Consider the following 6,834-nt stretch of genomic DNA (forward strand, 5'->3'; position numbering starts at 1 on the left):
CTTTTCTTTGGAATGAGCACCAATATGGATCTCTTCCATTCAGTTAGACAAGTGAGTGCTTCCAGTGCTTCTTCAGCTTTTCTGAAACATTTTAATGGATATTCTGTCGATCCTTTATGAACACATTACACAGCAACGCCAACAACCACTTTTGAAGACAGTGTGTCTTACAATACTGCTCATAAACCGCTATGTGATCCAGCTATCAGTCGGAAATGGGTGTCCACATAAAAACCTGCAAATGAATGATGAGGGAACTTTCCTTCACAATTGGCAATACTTGGAAGCAATTGAGATATCCTTCAGTGTGTAAACAAAACTGTAGTTCTTGTACGTGATGGAGTATGATTCGGCCATGAGAAGAAGTGAGTTCCCAAGCTCCAAAAGGACATGGAGGAAGCTTCATTGCATACTGCTGCGTGACGGGAGTCAAGAGAGAATTTGGAAAAGCTACATACTGTAGGGCTCCATTTACATGATGTTTTGAAAAAGGCAAAACTCTCGAGGCAATGAAAGAGACTTGTGCTTGCCAGGAGAAGAGGGCGGGAGGAGCAGGTGGAGCACAGGTCGTAGAAGTTAGAGTGAACTCGAGTGTAACCTACGGGCTTCGCTGGGGGTATTAATCGGTCAACAATGTACCAGTCTTGATGCATCAATTATAACAAATGGCACAACAACAACTTATAACCCAAGGGCAGGATGTCTATCATAGGAGAAGCAGGTAGTAGGGGAAACAAAGCGGAGAAGAAAGGGCAATAGACGGGAACTGTACTTCCTGCTCATTTTTTCCCTATAAAACTAAAACCATTCTAAAAGCGAAATTTGATTATAAAGAAATAATATTCATCAAATATATAGAAGCATAGTGGAACTGTTTTGAAAATAGAGATGGAGACAAGGAACAGGATTGTTTTTGGTCCATCAAGCAAAATCAAGGCTCTGTCTTTGTTTCCCTGGCCCTTGGAGAATTATTTTGAGAGTCATCTAGGACAAAGGATGATAAAAATTCATTTTAGAGCCCAGTAATTGGATTATTAGTATTAGGGCTCTTCACAGTCTATAAAACAGGGCCCTGTTCCTGAGCTCCACCCTGTTCCCCAGGGCGGGGTCTCTTCTGGCTCAGATTCTATGTACCTGTGGCTCTCTTGGCCTCGGCAGCTTTCCCCCAGCCCTCTCCCCTGGCTGGCTCTCACATCGGAGGCCTCCGTCTCAATCGCAGTTCCTCAGAGAGCTTCTCCTGGGCTACCTGCTGTTGTTTGGGTGCCAGTGAGTCCATTTCCACTTGTAGCCACCCGACGGACCACAGAGTAAAACACCGCCTGGCCTGCCCTGCGCCATTCTCACATTGTTAGGGTCGAGCCCGTTCTTACAGCCACCGTGTCAGTCCACCTTGTCAAGGCCCTTCCTGGTTTTCCCTGTCCTCCTTTCTACCAAGCATGATGTCCTTCTCCAGGGTCTGGTCTCCCCTGATAACATATCCAAAACACCGGAGAAGAACTCTCAGCATCCTTGCTTCTAAGGAGCACTCGGGCTATCCTACTTCAAGGCAGGTTCGTTTGTTCTCTGGCAGTCCGTGGAACATACTCTCAGTGTTCTTTGCCAGCACTATGATTTAAACACATTTATTCTTCTGCCGTTCTTATTCAATGTCCAACTTTCACATGCCTTTGAGGCAACAATACCATGGCTAGGTCATGCACACCTTAGTCATCAAAATCGCATCCTTACTTTTCAACACGCTAAAGAAGTCTGGGGCAATGTAATGTGTGTCCTTTGATCTCTTGACTGCCGCTTCCATGAGCATCGATTGTGAATCCAAGCAACACAAAACCCTTGGCAACTTCCACTTTTTCTTCATTTATGTTGAAGCTGTTGGTCCCGGTGTGAGAATGCTGGTCTTTTTGACATTGAGTTGCAGTCCACACCGCAGGCTACCATCCTTAATCTTCATCAGCAAGTGTTTCAGGTCCTTGTCACTTTCAGCCAGCAAAGCTGTGTCATCTGCACATCTCAGGTTCTTAATAAGCTTTCCTCCAATCCTGATGCCGCGTGCTTCTTCATGGAATCCAGGTTCTCTGGTGGTTTTCTCAGCATGCAGATTAAATATGTACGGTGAGGATACAACTCTGACACACACACTCTTCTTGATTTTAAACAAGGCAGTATTTATTCCCTTGTTCTGTTCACCCAATTGCCTCTTGATCCGTGGATGTGGAAGAGACCATCAATTGCTCATATGCAAGTTCAGGTTAAAGCTAAAGAAAATGAAAACAGGACCACTGGCATCAAAATACAAACTTGAGTCTGCCCTATCTGAATTTGGAGACCATGTCAAGAACAGGTTTGCTGTAAACTGATGATCTGTGGGAGGACATCACGAACATCATTCATGAAGAACGCAGAAGGTCATTTAAAAGACAGGAGAGAAAGATCAAAGTGGATGTCAGAAGAGATTCTGAAACTTGGTCCTAATCATAGAGTAGCTAATGCAAATGGAAGAAAGGATAAAGTCAAAGAGCTGAGCAGAAAATTTCAAAGACTGATAGCAAACCCCAAAGGCAGCGCATGCTCGTCATATCTGATATGGGGAGAACTCAAGAAAATTTCAAGTTGCAAGATTAAAAGATTCTTTGGGGCAATATTTTGAATGATTCCGGAAGCATCAAAAGAAGATGGAAAGAATGCACAGAGTCACTGTATCAAAAAGAACTACTCCACAGTCCACCATTTCAGGAGGTCTCATATGAGCCCGAACCAATGGTGCCGAAGGAAGAAATCCAAGCTCTACTGAAAGCAGTAGTCAGAAACAAGGCTCCAATAATTGGTGGACTACAGGGTGAAATGTTTCAACAAGCTGATGAAGTGCTGGAAGAATTTAATCATGTATACCAGCACATTTGGAAGATCTTCCCCACTGACAAAAGAGATCCTTCTTTCTACCCATTCCAAAGAAAGGTGACCCAAGAGAATGCACAGATTACAGAACAGTATAATTGATGTCATATGCAAGCAACATGTTGCTGACGCTCCTCCTTCTGAAACTTGGTTGCGGCAGGACATTGACAGGGAGCTGCCAGAGGGTCAGGCCAGATTCAGAAGAGGCTATGGAGCCATGGGTGGCCATTGCTGGTGTCAGATGGATCTTGGCTGAAAGCAGAGAACACCAGAAAGATGTTTGCTTGTGTTGTATTGACTGTGCAGAGACATTCCAATGTATGGACCCAAACAAACTGGAATTCCAGAATACTTCATTGTGCTCATGGGGAACCTATCCATGGATCAAGAGGCAGTTGTGTGACCAGAACAAGGAAATGCTGTGTGCCTAACGTAAATCTGTGAAATTATCTAAGAGGGCAGGGACGGTGTTTTGTTTCCCACAGCATCCCCTTCAGCCTAGGTCAGCTGCTCCTTTCTGGCAAAAAGAAGACAAACTAACACGTTGTCCCAGTGTCCCGGCATGTTGGAACAGGTCTTTTCCCATGCTGCTGGCTGGACTAGAACCTTTCCCTTAGGAGCTGAGCACAAGCTACGCGTGCCACCGAGGGACCTCGGACTGACGCACACGCCACTGTGAACTCGATCACGGGTCCACTGGACAGACAAGGAAGCTGAAGCTCAGGGAGGAGAAATGACTTACCCAGGTTCCTGTGGTACGCTAGTGACAGAAGGTGGCATGAGAATATAGTCTATTGGCCAAGCTGGCATGCTTCTGCCTTGCACAGGTGCTAAGCTGGACAGGACACCAGACTCCGGATGTAAACTGGGACAACAAAGACGCGTGGCCTACACTTCAGAAGGGGGACAACACGCGCAAATCTAAGCCATATCCTTTCTGCTGCAGCCCAAGTTCTGTGGAAAGTCAAGGTCAGCAAATTACTGTCCCCACGAGTCACGGCCCCACAGGGAGCACTGACCTGCATAGCTCAGGAGCAGCTGAACATCACGACTCTGCTGACTTCAGGTTGTCACGAAGCCCAAGGAGAAGCCAAGATTCCCTCTGACAGTGTAGACGCAACAATGGAGTGAGCACAAAGAAAGCCGGTCTCCTTTGTGAGGAGAGGGAGGCAGGAGGGAGGCGAGAAAGAAAGGAAGAAAGAAGGCTACGCAGCCTGCGTAGGAGAAGTCCCTGAGGTCACGTTGCTTTGGGATGCCAGCTCCTCTCCTCTGAGAGCCCAGGAATGTGCAGGCCCTTCCACCCGCTCACCCTGTTCTGGGGAGTGCGCTCTGAGGGTGCATAGAAGAAAAAGCCAACAGCTAGCCAGGCGCAGCATCCGTTGAGGTAGAAGGGGCTGGGGGCTGGTTTGAAGCCTGGAGATGGGTAGACCTATGTGTGAAGCTCGGTCTGCTCCTGCAGACACGAGGCCAGTAATCACTCCTATGCGGACATGCGAGGCCACGTTGCCCCTCGACGGGTGGGATCCATCCTCTCCCCACCCCCCTCGACCACGGGCTGACCTTGTGATTTGCTTTGATGGCAGCAATGCAGTGGAAAGGAGTCTGTGGCAGGCTTGGACCTGGCGTTTAAGAGGTCTGGAACCTGCTGCTTTCACTTCCTCAGAAACAGAAAGTAAATGCAGCTGCCGTCGGGCCAACTCCCATCACCTAGGACAGATCCGTGCACATCAGAGTTGAACTACATTCTATTGGGTTTGGGGCAATTGGTTATCAGCATCTGATCACTGAAACGCAATCTGTGTACATTTTGGTAAGTCTTTAAGAATAGGAGCCCTGATTTCCTTATCCGTAAAATAGAGCGATTTTCGTTCTTACCCGGTCGGATTGTGGTGAGGCTCCAATGCCACCCAGCAAACATTTGGTGATGACGTAGGCAGTGCTGTCACGGGGTGCTCCGTCCAGCGTGATCACTCCTGGTGTCACCACCCCTGCTGGCCTCCTCTCCTAGGAGACCACCCAGAGTCCTAAGTAACGTCCTTGGCCATTTTAATCATAGGATAATATGTGACTAAGGGGGACCTGACCTAAGCCATGGTATTTTCAATCACCTCATATGCATGTGAAGTTGGACCTTGCATAAGGATGGCCGTAGAAGAATGGCTGCATTAGAGGGTGGTGCTGGAGAAGAGTGTGGCAGTCACCTAATCTGGTGTCAATTTGAGGATTAAGAGTGTAGGGGTGGAGTCTAGGCTGTCAATCTGGAGATAGCCAATGAGACTTCTCTGTGGGCATGGCCTTCTCCTGAGAATTCTAGGAAATCTGGTACTTCCTTCTTGGAGACAGAAGACACCTCTCCCTGCCACTCCCAGGGAGACATTGCAGAAGACAAGCCACATGGTGCAACCAGATCTCGGAAGCCGGAGAAGCCACAGAGAGACCCCTGCCAGCACTGAGATGCTTACAACGCCACTGGACCCAAAGACTTTCTGCCCACTGGCTTGTGATCGTCCTGCATTTGGCTTCATTGCATGTGTTTCGTGAGTCTGAAGAGGACTTTATAGATTGGTATCGGACATATGGGCTAATATCAGACTTATGGCCTTGGACTGGACTGGGTTGGATGTTTTCTCAATGTTAAATTCCTCTTGTATATGAACCTCTCCCTTGTATACATATGTGTGTCCGTGGAGTTGTTTCTCTAGTCCACCCAGACTAAACACAAAGGGCGAAAGGACCATGGACGCGAAGAGGACAAACCGGTCTGTCTTGGAAGAAGTACGGCCGGGGTGCTCCTTAGCAGCAAGGCCAGCAAGACTTTGTCTTACCGACTTTGGACATGTCAGGAAAGGCCAGTCCCTGGAGGACATTGTGTTTGGTAAAGGGGAGGGCATCGCAAAAGAGGCAGGCCTTCCGGCAGATGGATTGAAACAGTGGCTCCATCATTGGGCTCAGGCGTAGACACCGTCCTGAGGAGGCGCAGGGCCATGCAGTGTTTCCTTCTGTGATGCATCGGGGATCGACCGCAGCAAGAGCAACAACAAAATTCTCCTGTAAAATCTTTCTACATCGAATTACTAGACGGTTAATTAGAACATGGTTAGTAACTGAGCAGACGTCTTTTTACTTTTTTTATTCTTCTTTCATTCTCAGAAGAGGTATTGGCATCGTCTCATGACGACTCCTTTCCACAGCCTTGTGGTCAAGATGCCCAGTGACCATGAGAGCCCGGGTAGCAATGAGACCAGCAGCATCAGCTTGTGGCAGGTGTGTACACGCAACACAGGATGCAGAGCTTCCTTTTAACCGGGTACCAACGACAGCTCGGGCCTGTGGACATCAGAAGGTCCCCAAAGTAAGTTAGCCTAGAGTTTGAGTCTCGTGGGCGTATTCATCAGTGTCAGCTGGGCTTGGGGAGCATGTTTTTGTGGTTATGGCCAGGCACAGGAAATTTTTATACAAAATAATGAATTTCTATTGATCCTGTGCAAAAATGTTCAAGACAGTCATTTTCATGTCATCTCTCACAGTGTCATTTAGTGGGGCTCACAGCTCCCTACCCACATCACAGCACATGTTCGCACACACAAAATGAATAAAGTTTTGCCGAAACACTGCACAAAACTTTATGGAGAGTCACTGTGATGTCGTCCCCCTCCCTCCCCCCCAACCTCACAGTGTCATGCAGGGCAGTCTGAATGCCCCAAGTCCCCCTAGGGGCACTGCTCTTTTGGGGATAGAATACAGCATAACATGCTGGTGGCATACTGGCTGGCACATCAGGCTGCTAACCGGGAAGGCAGCAGTTTGAAACTACCCACCCTTCCATGGGAGAAAGATGAGAAGACGGTTTACTCCTTTAAAGAGTTGCTCTCAGAAGCCCGCAGAAGTTGTTCTGCCCTGGCTGCTGGGCTCCCTTTGAATTTGCAGGAACTCCAGGGC

This window comes from Echinops telfairi, unplaced genomic scaffold (assembly GCF_000313985.2).
Source record: "Echinops telfairi isolate 266 unplaced genomic scaffold, ASM31398v2 ScPeMD7_7469;HRSCAF=8507_0, whole genome shotgun sequence".
NCBI classification, from domain to species: Eukaryota; Metazoa; Chordata; class Mammalia; order Afrosoricida; family Tenrecidae; genus Echinops; species Echinops telfairi.